Here is a 13,121-nt window from a genome sequence, read left to right on the forward strand (position 1 = left end):
CAGAGAGAGAGAGAGAGAGAGATGGCAGAGAGAGAGAGAGACAGGCAGAGAGAGAGAGAGACAGGCAGAGAGAGAGAGAGACAGGCAGAGAGAGAGAGAGACAGGCAGAGAGAGAGAGAGAGAGGTGTCTGAAAATCGTTCCACTCAAGTAAGATCCAATCACCACCTATTACCGGGCAGAATACAGCTTTGTGGGCAATTTATTGGCCAGCAGCCAACCAATTGAATCCAGTACCACTCCATCTCTCGGATGCCAAAAAGTCTGAGTTCACCTGTTCAACCACGAGCATCAAAAACAATGTTGCAATTTCTTGAATTCCTCATTCTCTCTGCTGCTTTACTTTACGATGCATGTCCATTAAGAGTCCATGGATCAAAACTGTTAACAACAAAAATAAAGGGGAAATAAGGGAATCAACAGGGTGGCCCTTACACTAGAATATGATATAAGTAACAGTATACATTTTTATATTCCTTTTAAGAATAAGAAGATGACAACCAATGAGATTATCAGCAGAAAATCCTGAAATCCTGGCCAGTGCAGACTCAATGGGCCGAATGGCCTCCTTATGCACTGTATCTGCTATGAAAAAGTGTTCAGCACCATTATAACTGTCAGCAATTTGTGCATTTTTCACTCCTTCAGCAGGCACGCGGTTTGCAGTGATTACTTTTTTCTAAAATTAGAATGTTTTTCTAAATTTTAAACAGAGTTGACAAATTTATATCTTTACTGAACATCTGTGGGTGTTTCTCAACTCAAAAACAGCACCACATCAAGAAGCATTAAATAAAGTTGTAAACATGAATTTACCTTTGACTTGCAATTACAAAGTATAATTGCACAGATTAACTTCAAGTAAGTAGGTTAGCAAAAGAACGCCAAAGGTAAAAAAGTTATTTCAAAGCTTGGAATTTAGCATAGGACATGCGAAAGTCACCATCTGCGGAATTCCAACAATTTTTCCTTCGGCAAAAATTAAGGCTGTAAATAAACCATAATTTTAAATCTAAATCCATGTACAAATATGTACATATACTTCATTTTGTTGAAAATGTGCCATTTAAGTAACAACAGGCAAGGTAATATAAATGAAAATCCACAGCAAAACCAATTCATACAGGATTTATGTCAGAAATAAAGCAGGAAGAATAAATTCTACAAGTATAAACTGCACTTGGAAGTGAAATAAACTCAGTATTCAAAAATATATGGGACTACATCCGGTTTTGGCACGGGTTTTGCTGTCGTGAAAGTCCACAAATCCTGCGTTGGAGTCAACACAGTCTCAGAAACGGAGAATCCCGCCCATGGTTTATGTTGTTAATAACACCTAATAAGATTAGAAACTACATCACTTGTATTTAAGGGTGGACTGTTATGAAAGTGCTTAATACCTCCCGGGTCTTTATGTGACGAAGCTTTCAATTTTCTCCAGAAGATTTTCGCCCATCTTGAAAATTCTGTCAGCAGGGATTAAAGTTAGAAATGTCAGGAAATTACATCCCCAACAACTATAAACATTAATAACTGGTTACAGAGATAGCATAAATTTCTATCCCCACAACCCCATTCCTAATATTATAAATCCGTGCCACCAGCAATATTGCAACAGGGACACACACGTTTTCAGTTCCTTTTCAAACTTCTGCATTTACAAAATATTTACATTTAGATTGCCAATGAGTCAAATATTAAAAATTCTATATCCATTAGAACATTATCAAAATATCCCATTTTTGGATCACTAATTAAGATATATTCAGAAATTTCTCTCAAGCTTTGAAAATGAGACATGACCCACCAAAAATACGCAATTGTCTCTGCTTTAAGCAAGTTGTACAGAGGACAAAGGTTCAAATATCATGAATGAGATGTCTGGATGAGTGCAGTTCCAATAACATTTAAGAAGCTTGACACCATCCAGGACAAAGCAGTCCACTTGAACCTGCTTCCACAAACATTCAAACCCTCCACCACCGACGAACAGTGTCAGCCGTGTGTACCATCTACAAGATGAACTGCTGTAACTCACCAAGGTTCCTTAGATAGCACCTTCCAAATCCACGACCATTACCAGCTGGAAAACAAGAGCAGCAGATACCTGGGAACCCCACCAGCTTGAGGTTCCCCTCCAAGTCACTCCCCATCCTGACTTGGAAATATATTGCCGTTCCTTCTCTGTCGATGGGACAAAATCCTGGAACTCCCTCCCTAACAGCACAGTGGGTGCACCTACACTTCAAGGACTGCAGCAGTTCCAGAAGGCAGCTCATCACCACCTTCTGAAGGGCAACTAGGGATGGGCAATAAATGCTGGCCTACCAGCAATGCCCACATCCCGTAAATGAATAAAAGAAAAATGCAGTTACATATGGTTAGGGTTGAGCACACCATCTGAGGAATATTACACTATTACCAGCCCTTGGTGTACATTGGCTGAAAGGCCTTGCACAGTGGTCTTTTCACATTGTGCTCTGGCAGCAGTGGCAGCCCCAAGTTTGAGTGCGTTCCTCAGCATGTATTCCTGGACTTTGGAATGTTCCAGTCTGCAAAATTTGCCCAAGGACCATTCTTTGCACTTTAAGATCAACAAGTTTCAGGAAGACTAAAGAGCATCTTTCACCCAGTTGATGATCCTCCAGTGGCAGTTAACGGTTGTCTTGGTGTGCATCCCTGGGAACAGACAGCAGAGCATATTCTTGTGTTAAAGAGCTGCTCGGGTTAACCTCGATAAATACCACTGCATCTCTCTCCAGGCTGTCTTTACAAAGGCACATTACACAAGGGTGGCCCAATCTCTAAGTGAGCTTACATGCCCCAGCATGGGCAATGTCGCCCCCCACACACATGGACACTGTAGAAGTGGATTTCATTTGGAACTTCGCTGATAGGGTTAATATAACAGTTCTGAAAAGCTCTGTGAAAGAGATGTCAACAGGTCAAGGGATGGAATATAGGGAGTGTGGCATTGGTACTAATTAATGTTCTGACCCGCATCTGTGAAAGCAGAGAGGTCAAAAAGTCAAAGAATGGAATGAATGGGAACCGTTACTTTATTGCAGAGATAACGTAATTAAGCTTGTTTGACCAGTTGGAACAAATAAACATTGAAATGTAAAAGGAAGGGCCTTGGAATGAGATAAGCCAGATGGCCATGGGATACAAAAACCTTTGTATTAATATTGATAGTGACTTGTGCTAATGATTATGTCAAAAATAACCTCCCGACCTCGAAGAATAATTCCATATATGTACATGTTCTGGATCCTTGCCAAATCATAGGTGTATCTAGGAATTTAAGGGGACCACCCCTAAGCTGTAAGATGTATAAAAATACCGTCCTTATTCTGGGATTTTGGCACTTCTCGAAGGTGGTTACCCGACTGCTTAGAGATTTGTCCCGGCCGTAAATAAACGAATATTCGTTACTGACGTGTTCGAGTGTTTTACTTCTGGACTGACGATCAGATACGTGAAAGCGCAATTCACAACACTACCTCACAGCCCCCCACCCCCAACTGTGGACACGCCTCCTGGCACCCAGGCATCCTTGTACTGGCACCCTGGCACTTGGGCATTGCTCCAGCCAGCTTGGCAGTGCCACTCAGGCACCCTGGCAGTGCCAGGGTGCCCACTCTCCAGGCAGACGGCCACCCTGGACTTACTCTGATCACCCTGACAATCCCAGGGGTCTCCGATGGCCCAGATAAATCCCCGGGTGCCATTCCGCCTGGTACACGTTTGTGTGGACCAGTGCTGATCGGCGTCCGGCTGCAAGGAGGACGGAGAATTGAAGGATATTGGACAGGTAGGTCTTCAGTAGGTTTAAGACCTATTTCCGTGAGCGTTGTTTGGTCTCGCCCCTCTTGGGCGGAGTTCCAACTCCAATGTTTCACAGAAGTTTGGTTAGTCCCACAAAGGCACGGAGGCAGCTGGATGGCCCGCTGGAGGGCTCTCCCGGGATTCTGCGGCCACGTCGTGCTCTATTGTGAGTGCACCGAGGTAAGAGAATCGCATCTATTATTTCATTGAAGGCGGTTCAGAGCCCCAGTATGAAGGAATTGTATTATGAACAAAGGTTAAACAGATTGGGACTCTACTCATTGGAATTTATAAGAATTTCGAAGTGATCTCATTGAAACATTTAGGATTCTTGACAAAGTAATTGCTGAGAGGATGTTTTTCCTTCACGGGAGAGGGCATAGTCTCAGAATAAAGGGGTGACCAAAGGGTGCAGTGTCTTTGGAACTCTTTGCCACAAGAGAACTGTCGGAGCAGAGTCCTTGTGCATATTTTAGGCTGAGAAGGTTATCCATTTTGGACACAGAAAAATCACCCAGAAATATTTTCTCAGGTGAGGAGCAAAGCAGTTTTGTTGTTTGCATATGCAAATTACAAATCTGGTACACTGGTACAAAAAGCAATCAAAAACTACAGACAGGTCCAAGAGGAATTTTACTCCTGCCTCTAACATCCCTTGGCCCGAGTCCCAACAGGCGACAGACAAGCTGATCCTCCTTGGCAACTCGAGTTGGAAAGGACCCAGGGCTGAGGAGGTTAAATATTGCAGCGAGGGGGTAGGGAAATCCAACATCAATGGTACCCTGTTCCTGGCAAAATGCCTAAAACACAGCCTTGTCATAACCACCAACTTGTTCCGTCACAGAGACAATTACAAGGCATCATGGCAACACCCTCACCCTAAGCACTGGCACCTGCTTGACTACGTCATCGTCTGAGCCAGGGACTGCAAGAACGTGTGTATGACTTGTGTCATGACAGGAGCCTACGACTTCTGGATGGACCACCTTCCAATCTGCTCCTATGATCAACAACAATGTAGCCCCAAAACAGTGAAGGCAACAGAAACAATGCCACAGTAAAATCAACGCTGAGGCACTCAAAGATCCTGATAAGAAAGCTCTATTCAACCAGTGACTCACTGCCATCCTTACGACTCCCAGTGACCGAGAGACACAGAACACAGCCTGATCTGGCCTCAAAGCCTCCATAATCAGCACCTGCAAAGAGGAGCTTGGTCACTCGACCATGAAACAACAAGACTTCTTCGATGAGAATGACCTGGATATCAAGGAGCTGATGAGCTACAAGTGCAACACTTTATTGAACCTGTAACAGCAACCCAACTCGGAAGCAAGAAAGCAGCTGTACAGGCCCAGGAGAAAAAAAACTTGCAACCTAAAGAACACATGGTGGGAGGAGAAGGCACAGGAGATCCAGCAGTTAGCAGACAACCATGAAGTGCAAGATTTCTTTGGTGCAGACAAGACCACCTACGTCCCAAGCACACAAGGCTGGCCAATAACTGATAGGTGCTCATCAAGAATAGAGAGGCAGTCAGTACCTGCTAACGAGCACTTCAATGCCCTACTTAACCTAGATTGTGTTCAACGCAAGTGTGTTCGATTCCATCCCACAACATGCTTACCCCCACCATCTCAAGACAATCCCAATCTGGCAAGAGGTAGAAAAAGCCATACACAGCTAAAGAACCAAAAAAGCATCAGGAGCAGATGGAATCCCCACCGAAGCACTAAAATATGGTTGGCCACAGGGAAGGTAATCGCAAGAGTCCTCCTTAATTGACTTCTCCCTGTGGCTAAAGAGCTCCTCCCAGAGTCTCAATGTGGATTCCACCCACTAAGGGGCACAATGGACATGATTTTCACTGTGGAGGAAATAGAGAAATGCAGGCAATATTACCAACACTTGTACATAGCCTTCTTTGGTCTCACAAAGACCTTCAACAGTGTCAGCCATGTGGGATTATGGGGTATCCTCCTCCATTTTGCCTGCACCTAAAAGTTTGTCACCACCTTTTCCATGATGACATGCAAGTCGTGATCCTGACCAACCGATCCACCACAGACCAAATTCACATTTGGACTGGGGCCAAGCAAAGCTGTCTTGTTGCACCAATGCTCTTCTCGATCTTACTTGCTGCAATGCTCCATGTCGTCCTCAGCAAGCTTCCCGCTGCAGTGGAGCTAAACTACAGAACAAACAGGAATCTGTTCAATCTTTGTCTTGAACAACAGTAAACAGACGATGCTTATGTCTGCGCACACTTGGAGAGGCCAAGTTCCAAGCCACTGTCAACATCTTCACCGAAGCGCACAAGAGCATGGGCCTTAAACTAAACATCCGTAAGACAAAGGTTCTCTACCAACCTGCCACCACCATACAGCACTGCATCCCAGTTATCAAAATCCACAACAAGGCCTTGGGCAACGTGAAACATTTTCCAGACCTTGGGAGCATACTGCCATCAACAAGGGCACACAGATATCGCTAACGAGGTTCACCGGTGCCTTCAGTGTGCCAGTACAGTCTTCGGTTGCCTGAGAAAGGGTTTTTGAAGACCAGGGCCTCAGACCCAGCACTAACCTCATGGTCTCGTGCAGTAGTGATTCCCTCCCTCCGATATGGATCAGAGATGAGAACTATATACAGCAGGCACCTCAAAACCCTGGAGAAGTATTACCATAATTATTATTATACCACATTATTATTATTATTACCAATGCTTCCTTCACAAGATCCTGCAAATCTACTGGCAGGATATGTACACCAACATCAGTGCTCCCATTTAGGTCAACATTCCTAGCATCGAAGCATTGACCGCACTCGATCAGCTCCACTCGGCAGGCCACATGCCTGGCACGAGACCCCTGAAATAAGTGCTCTACTCAGAGCTTCGATGCGGCAAACGAGGGCAGAGGAAATGCTTCAAGGACATCCCTCAAAGCCGCCCTGAAAATGTGCAACATCCCCACTGACACCTGGGAATCCTTGACCCTAAACGGCCCAAAGTGGAGGGAAGACCACCTGGAAAGGAGTTGAACACCTCGAGTTTCATTGCCAAGAGCGTGCTGAAGCCAAGCATCAACAGCGAAAGGTGTGCGAGGCAACCCAGACACTCCACTAACCCACTCCTCTAATCACTGTCTGCCCCACCTGTGAGAGTTCTTAATGTGGAAGCAAATCATCCTGGACCCCGGGGGGGTTGTCTATGAAGTTTCAAATTGCAAATCCGGTGCACAGGTACAAAATTTAATCAAAAACTCTCATGGAATGATGGCCTCAACAGAGCCGAATATATAACGTTGTGCTTCAGATGAGCTTTAGTCAGTAACTTCAGTATTTGTGTTCCGCTTTGGACACTAAATGTCAGGACGGATATATTTGCCTTGGAGGGGGCATGCAAATAGGTTCACCAGAATAATAGTCGGACCTATAAAAGGTTTAAATGAAGAAGGCAGGTTGCACGAGTTTGATTTTAAATTCTGAATTTAGAAGCATTAAAGGGAAAATAAATTGAAGTCTATAAAACTATAAAGGGATTCATTTGGATACAGACTGAGAAATGATTTCCTTTGGTGGGGAAACACAAAACGAGAGGTGGAAGTAGGGGGGCATAATCATAATACTAAAAAGTAGACAATTTAAAAGTGTAAAAGGTAGACAGGAACTTTTCCCCATGAGCTGTAGATGGAAGGTCAATTGAAATTTCAAGACTAATATCTTTTGCTCACAAATAATATCAATGGAAATTGAGCAAAGGTGAGTAAATGGAGTATGGATCAGCCAGAAACTATATGAAGAACAGGGCTGCATTTCCTATTTGTTCGTAACTTTCCTCCAATTTATTTTCTTTTATCTGCCATTGGGGCTGTACTTTCAGCTGCTAGGTTCAAAGGTCTGGAATTCCAACCTTAACCCTCTCTACATCTCTTTCCTACTTTTGAACATTTGTTAAAACCTTAAAACCTTTTGGTGACTTGTTCTAATTATTAAGAGGTAGGATATTTAGGGCAGCACGGTAGCATGGTGGTTAGCATAAATGCTTCACAGCTCCAGGGTCCCAGGTTCGGTTCCCGGCTGGGTCACTGTCTGTGCGGAGTCTGCACGTCCTCCCCGTGTGTGCGTGGGTTTCCTCCGGGTGCTCCGGTTTCCTCCCACAGTCCAAAGATGTGCGGGTTAGGTGGATTGGCCATGCTAAATTGCCCGTAGTGTCCTAAAAAGTAAGGTTAGGGGGTGGGGGGGGGTTGTTGGGTTACGGGTATAGGGTGGATACGTGGGATTGAGTAGGGTGATCATTTGCTTGGCACAACATCGAGGGCCGAAGGGCCTGTTCTGTGCTGTACTGTTCTGACCGTCTAACCGATATACAGAATCACAGAATGGTTCCAGCACAAGCGGCCATTTGACCCGTCTTGTCTATGTCAGCTCTCCACATGAGCAACTCAGATTGTTCATCTCTCAAGCCTTTTCACTGCAAATTGTCTCTCCAGGTGATTATCCAATACACTTTTGAAAACCATAACTGATTCTGCATCCATCGCAATCTCAGGTAGTGCATTCCAGGTCCTAATCACTTGTGCAATAATCCTCTCTTTGTCATACCTCATCCCAGTGTACTCTGGTTCATGATCCTTCTGCATTTACCACCCCACCTACCCAGTCTGCTTTGTCCAGACTCCTCATGATATAAAATATCTTCTTAATCTTCTCTCCTGAGGAGAACAGCCCCAAATTCTCCAATCTATCCTCAAAATTGAAGTCTCTCGTCCTCAGAATTATTCACGTAAATCTTCTCTTCACCTTCTCCAACACCTTCATATCTTTCTAAAAGTGTGATGACCAGATTTGGACACAATCCAGTTGAGGATAAACCAGGGTTTTATAAAGGTCCATCAAGACTTCCTTGCTTTTGTACTCTCTACCTCTATTTATACAGCCCCTTATCACATATGCTTTATGGACTGCTTTTACAAATTCCTCTGCCACTTGCAACATATACCCTCAGGTATATGCCTATCCTTATTCTTTCTACCAAAAATGTACCATTTCACACTTATCTGCATACATTTCGTTCATATGGCTCACCCATTCCACCGGCATGTCTATATCCTCCTGACGTTGGTCACTCTCCTCCTCACAGTTCATAATACTCCCAGGTTTTGTGCCATTCATGTGGGATGTGATTCTGGACAAGCTGACTTTCATGAGTGTAGAGGATGGGTGTTCAGCAAGAATAAAGAGGGTTGAGCATTTGAAGTTGAATTTTGGGTCAATCAGAATGCCAAGGTGTGCAAAATCTGAATTGGCCTATGAGAATGACCAGTAAACTGAATGAAGTCAGTGCTAAGGAACCAAGCACAGTGCATGCCAGAAGGCAACGGTGAAATATTTGGTTTTCACAACATTCAATTCAAGGGTGTTTAGACTCAATCCGAAGCAAAGCTTTAAAAGTAGGCACTGCGCAGTGGTTTTACTTTTACAGATCGTAAATTCCAGAGAGGCTGGCCTACGGGCTAAGAAAGTAGTGCAATCAATAATAGAACATAGAACATTACAGCACAGTACAGGTCCTTCGGCCCTCGATGTTGCGCTGACCTGTGAAACCACTCTAAAGCCCATCTACACTATTCCCTTATAGAGAAATACAGCACAGAACAGGCCCTTCGGCCCACGATGTTGCGCCGAACTTTTGTCCTAGGTTAATCATAGAATTTTGGACAATTTTTCATGGCCAATCCACCCAACCTGCACATCTTTGGACTGTGGGAGGAAACCGGAGTACCCGGAGGAAACCCACGCAGTCACGGGGAGGATGTGCAGACTCCACACAGACAGTGACCCAAGTCGAAATCGAACTTGGGACCCTGGAGCTGTGAAGCAATTGTGCTATCCACAATGCTACCGTGCTGCCCTTAAGAAGTTAACCTACACTCCATTATTCTACCCTAATCCAAGTACCTATCCAATAGCCGCTTGAAGGTCCCTAACTTTTCCGACTCAACTACTACCACAGTCAGTGCATTCCATGCCCCCACTACTCTCTGGGTAAAGAACCTACCTCTGACATCCCCTCTATATCGTCCACCATTTATCTTAAATTTATGTCCCCTTGTAATGGTGTGTTCCACCCGGGGAAAAAGTCATCTTATAAACCTCTATCAAGTCGCCCCTCATCCTTCTCCGTTCTAATGAGAAAAGGCCTAGCACCCTCAACCTTTCCTCGTATGACCTACTCTCCATTCCAGGCAACATCCTGGTAAATCTCCTTTGCACCTTTTCCAAAGCTTCCACATCCTTCTTAAAATGAGGTGACCAGAACTGCACACAGTACTCCAAATGTGGCCTGACCAAGGTTTTGTACAGCTGCATCATCACCTCACGGCTCTTAAATTCAATCCCTCTGCTAACGAACGCTAGCACACCATAGGCCTTCTTCACAGCTCTATCCTCTTGAGTGGCAACTTTCAAAGAACTATGAACATAGACCCCAAGATCTCTCTGCTCCTCCACATTGCCAAGAACCCTACCATTAACCCTGTATTCCGCATTCAGATTTGTCCTTCCAAAATGGACAACCTCACACTTGTCAGGGTTAAACTCCATCTGCCACTTTTCAGCCCAGCTCTGCATTCTATCTATGTCTCTTTGAAGCCAACAACAGCCCTCCTCACTATCCACAACTCCACCAATCTTCGTATCATCTGCAAATTTACTGACCCACCCTTCAACTCCCTCATCCAAGTCGTTAATGAAAATCACAAACAGCAGAGGACCCAGAACTGATCCCTGCGGTACGCCACTGATAACTGGGCTCCAGGCTGAATATTTGCCATCCACCACCACTCTCTGTCTTCTATCGGTTAGCCAGTTTGTTATCCAACTGGCCAAATTTCCCACTATCCCATGCCCCCTTACTTTCTGCATAAGCCTACCATGGGGAACCTTATCAAACATATCCCTATGTTTATCCAATGACCATTTGAATGCCCTTAGTGTTGGCGAGTCCTCTACTGTTGCAGGCAGGGCACTCCACGCCCTTACTATACTCTGAGTAAAGAATCTACCTCTGACATCTATCTTATATCTATCTCCCCTCATTTTAAAACTATGTCCCCTCATGCTAGACATCACCATCCGAGGAAAAAGGCTCTCACTGTCCACCCTATCTAATCCTCTGAAAATCTTGTATGCCTCAATTAAGCCACCTCTTAAACTTCTTCTCTCTAACAAAAACAGCCTCAAGTCCCTCAGCCTTCCCTCATAAAATCTTCCCTCCATACCAGGCAACATCCTGGTAAATCTCCTCTGCACCCTTTCCAATGCTTCCACATCCTTCCTATAATGCGGCGACCAGAATAATATTCTTTATCATTGTCACAAATAGGCCTACATTAACACTGCAATGTGTGATAGTCAGGGCATTTTATTCAGCGGGTGATCTATAGTCAGGAAAGCTCACGGAACCACATAATTCAGGAATGACTAGCTATGTGGAGACTAAAATTGTTTCGCCTCCCCAAGAAGCAACGGAGGCTTTAAGTCAGGAGAAGAGATGTATGCACAAGCGCGTCAGAATGGTTTGCACGAGGGATTAGTGATTCTGGACCGTATTCGACCTTTACTAAGCTTTTCCCTCGAACAAACCTAATGATTGACATCTGGAGTAACCATGGCAACCCTGGCAGTGTTGACAGTTGCTTAACCAGTGGAGGGAGAGAGAAAAACACCGGCTCACGTGAGTCGCCGATTCATCAGCGCCCGCACAGGCTTTGCCGCTGCGCAACGATCCCTTCGGGGGAACTTCAAGTCTCTCAACCCGGAGTCTGATTCGGCTTTTTAAGCGACCGCGGCCGGTTCGGGGCTCTGTAGGTACGCAAGGCCCAGGCCCCATGATCAGGCCCCACGATCCGGCCCCACACGCACTTCCAAATATATCACACCAACACCCCCCCTCCTTCCCCGTCCCTCAACGCTAAACCGGTTCATTATTACGATGATTTATAAAGGAAATTGTTTCCCGACTTACTGTCCTGTTTACTGCGCCACTTTGCCACCTTTCAGATATCATTCAACACTTGTTTCCAGATACCTCCTCCTCCACCACGTCAGTCACTCTGATTGACGGGGCGACTAGCCAATCAGAGCTGCGTTCGAACCCGCCTGCGTCACAGGTGGGCACAAAAACGATTGCGACTGATCAACGAAGAACCAATCAAGGCGGAAAGCCCGGCGCAATGGGCCGTCTGGTAATGATTGGCATATTGATTGTCCAATGGAGACGTTCTGGCTGCTCGGGACCCTTGAGACACGGTCATGAATGACGTAGCTGGAGGTGCGCAGTGGGAAGCGGGGTGCACGATGGGATCTGTCGTCTAATTGGGAAACTACAATCCCATAGTGCAACAGCAGAGTAGTCAAGTTCCCGGGCTGAAGGTGGCGACTGTAACACTAAGTTTATGTTCCGACAGTGGTGGAGAGGAGGCGGTCTCTTCCTCCTGGAGGAAATATTCATTCCGTTCATTTACACTGTGGGCTCGGGTTTTTTTCCCCCCCCTGTGGGGGTCAACCATCATCTTCCTGGAAGTAAACGTTTGAAAAATGGCACCATCATTTGCCTTTGTTTCACAATTTCACTCAAATAATTGTCTGTTTTTCCCCTTTTGATGCTAGTGAACCTTTTTCATTCACTTTGGCGATTTTGGCTGACTTTGTTTCAAAGTTATCTGTGGAACCCTTATGGAACCTGAAAAGGGCTTAAGTAGCTCTTTCCAAGGGCCGGTGCAGACATGATGGGCCGAATGGCCTCCTACTGCACTGTAGGAATTCCATGAATGTCAACTGGCCCAAAACAAAAAATACTGGACAATCTCAGCAGGTGTGATAGCATCTGTGGAGAGAGAAGGGTACCAATGTTTTGAGTCTTGATGACTCTTTGTCAAAACTAGAAAGAACTGGAAATAGGATCAAATTTAGAGGCACATCCTGTGTAAATCTGATCCTATTTCCAGTTCACTCTAGCTTTGGAGAAAGAGCCATCCAGACTTGAAACTCCCCGTACTAGCCTCCCTGAACAGGCGCCGGAATGTGGCGACTGGGGCTTTTCACAGTAACTTTATGTGAAGCCTACTTGTGACAATAAGCGATTTTCATTTTCATTTTCAAACTTGAGCTCCAGTATTTTCTGGTTTTGTTTCAGATTCCACCATCTGCAGTAATTTGCTTTTATCTTAATGTCATCTGGACATTCAATTCCATTTGGAATCTTTCTTCCATATTTCCTGACTTCCTTCGT

At 45.0% G+C, this 13,121-nt stretch overlaps 1 protein-coding gene across 5 annotated transcripts in view; it reads right to left on the reverse strand.

Annotated features, from left to right (window-relative positions):
• The window catches only part of LOC119965293 (F-box/LRR-repeat protein 3-like), a 33,702-nt gene extending 21,720 nt beyond the window's left edge, over positions 1–11,982 (reverse strand). The window contains exons 1-3 of one of the 5 annotated variants that reach the window (XM_038795829.1): positions 11,856–11,981; positions 1,399–1,464; positions 273–379 (exon numbers count right to left, since the gene is read on the reverse strand). The gene's annotated coding sequence lies outside the window, so the exon portion shown is untranslated. Of the gene's footprint in view, positions 1–173; positions 196–272; positions 380–1,398; positions 1,465–11,855 lie in introns of those variants that run through there. The other 4 variants (XM_038795832.1, XM_038795831.1, XM_038795833.1 and 1 more) reach the window with 4 other exon arrangements.
• Between the last annotated feature and the right edge of the window lie 1,139 nt (positions 11,983–13,121).

Source organism: Scyliorhinus canicula, chromosome 4 (assembly GCF_902713615.1).
Source record: "Scyliorhinus canicula chromosome 4, sScyCan1.1, whole genome shotgun sequence".
Classification (NCBI taxonomy): Eukaryota; Metazoa; Chordata; class Chondrichthyes; order Carcharhiniformes; family Scyliorhinidae; genus Scyliorhinus; species Scyliorhinus canicula.